We start from the raw sequence: 2,932 nt of genomic DNA on the forward strand, positions 1-2,932 counted from the left end.
TAATACGACCTATTAATTAATGTTAATTTAAAACATAATAATTTTTTAATTGTTTATCTATAAATAACTTTCTTTCTTTTAAAAATAATATTTCAGGTTTTGTTTTCATTTTTTTTTAATTTTAATATTATTATTATTATTTTTTATAATTTTAATTATTTTTTTAAATAGAACGAATTTTAAATTTAGAATCAACAAATAAAATAAATAAATAAATGTCTTATGTAAAAAAAATGTAATTTAATTTTATTATCATCATCATTTTATCAATTTTTTTTTTATTTATTTATGTAATTTTTATGATTTCCTTACATATATGTATGTTGTTATCAATCATTTTCTTCATTTTATTATTATTATTATTATTATTATTTTCCGGATGGGGGGAAACAAAATAAATAAACAGGAAAAATTACTAAATTTTAAGGTCATTAAATTAAAAAACACAAAAATTACATCAAGTCAGTATTTTTTTATTAATTTTTTTTATTTAAAAGGGTGATGAAAATTTAATAATAATAATAATAATAATTATTTAAAAAATTTTCCAATCCTCTATTATTTACATAATTATTATTATTATTATTTAAAAAAAAAAAAACTTGTCTCACCTGCCTTGAATTAAACTTGAGATGTTTCTATTATTTGTTTGTTTTTTTTTTAAGGTTAAATTAAATACAAAAAAATTTAAAATTTCCTTGAGGCTGAAACAATTTGTAATAAATAATATTAATAATATTACATAAACAAAATTTCGCCATTTTATTTATTTATTTAAATAAATAAATAAATGATTAACAAAACAATAATTATTTTTTTAAAAAAAATGTTTATTTGATGTAATATGAGATCTGACACAAAATTTAACTAAATTAAATAACAATAATTTAAATAAATAAATAAAATGTAAACAATATAAAAAAAAAAAAAAAGTGCATTTAGAAAATGGGGGGTGGGGTTGCGGGGGAGGGTGAAGGGATTGAATGATTTTTTGTATTCGTGTGTGTGTGTGTGTGAGAAAAACAATCTGAGCATGACTTAAAAATAAGAAATCGTTAAAACACACACACAAGAGGATTTTTTTTTTTTTTTTTGATTCAGTAAGGTTTTACATTTTGAAAAAGGTTGAAACCACGCGATTTTTAACCGGTTAAATAATTTTTTATAAAAAAAGGGGGAGGGGAGGCCGGGAAAGAAAATTTCGTTTTTGGGGATTGACAATATGTACGCAATTGAAAAATACAACATTAATATAATAAATTCAAATAAATATAATAAAAATTACGTCATCATTTACAAAACGTGTTTATCATTATTATCATTATTATTATTCATTATTCGAACGTAAAAAATTAAAATCGTCAAAACGAATTTTCCATTTAATTTAATTAGGGGGGGTAGAGAAAGGGGTTGTAATAATAATAATGAAGAAGAAGAAGAAAAATCATTAGCACTTATCCCTCACGAAACATGTGGTAAGTTTTACAATTTTGTATTTTTTTGTAGAAATAATAATAATAATAATAATAATTTAAATTAAAAAATTTTGTAATTTTCGAGTGTAAATGATCGATTTAACTAATTATAAAAAAATAAATCATAATAATTTTTGAATGACTGACTGAATGACTGACTGATTGGCCCATTGACAGACCGACCGGTTTGACGTAACGATTTCATATAAAAATTTTTTTTCGTGTAAATATCATAGGTTTTATTATTATTATTATTATTATTATTATTATTATTATTTTACGATTTTTTTTTTTTTTTATTGATTTTGACGTTTGTAATTGATATCACGCCATTCGTTACGTATTGTTGCGAAAAAAAAAAAAAAAAAATGCATTTTCCGTAAATAGTAAATTGAGTCGATTTGTTACTTGATAATATATAATATTAAAGTTGATAAAATAAATCAGATTTTAAACGACAAACGTCTTAACATTTATAGTTTATTTCTAAATAGAGAAAGAGAGAGAGAGAGAGAGAGAGAAAAGGCCAAAATCTTTAAACGATGTTAATTTTTTTTTTTTTTTTTTGGGACGTGTTCTTTCATGGACGAATGGTCAAGTCGGATAGGGCTGACATCAAAGGCCAAAATCAAGAGGTTCATTATGAGTTAATATAAGGAAGCTAATGTAGATGATTGGGCTTAACTCAGTTTCGCGAGACCGTTTGACAAGTTCGCGAGTTACTTTTTTTTTTTTTTTTTTTTTATCAATTTGAAAATAATAAAATTTTTTTTTGCCTGATTTAAACATTATGTTTGTTGTTGTCGTTTATTAATTTTATAACGAATCGATTTTCAATTTTTTTTACTTTTTTTTAACTCGTAATAAAAAAAAAAAAAAAAAAAAAGAATTTGTGTGTGTTAAGTTATGATGAGTTCTCAAACTCAGTGATGCATAAAACTTGTGATAAATGTACGTATATGCACATGATTTCGGTTTTTTTAATTTTTTTTTTTTATTATTATTTCAGTTGTTTTAAAATTTTCCATAAATAAATAAAAAATTTAAAGTTAAATACGTTCGTTAACGTTTGTTAGGTTAGTTACGCGTTTGTTATTTTCAAAAAAAAAAAAGTAACGGAAATTTTATTAAAGGATTTTTAAAAATTTTCGTTTATTATTATTATTGGGCTGGCTATATTTGCTGACATTATTTTTGTTTAAAATTAAAAAGAAAAAACCACCATTAAAATATTTGAATATTAAATAATATTTCATTAAAAAAATTTTTATTTTTATTATTATTATTACTATTACAGTTAAACAATCATGGCGAAATAATAAAATATTTGCATAAAAAAAAAAAAAAAAAACCATTTGTATTACGAAATTTATTTTTAATCAATCGATATATTTCATAAAAAAAACATTTCTGATTTGAATATATAAATAATTTTTGCAAAACTTACAAAAATAAAG

The sequence above is a fragment of the Pediculus humanus genome, genomic scaffold (assembly GCF_000006295.1).
Source record: "Pediculus humanus corporis 1103172107402 genomic scaffold, whole genome shotgun sequence".
In the NCBI taxonomy this organism is placed as follows: domain Eukaryota; kingdom Metazoa; phylum Arthropoda; class Insecta; order Psocodea; family Pediculidae; genus Pediculus; species Pediculus humanus.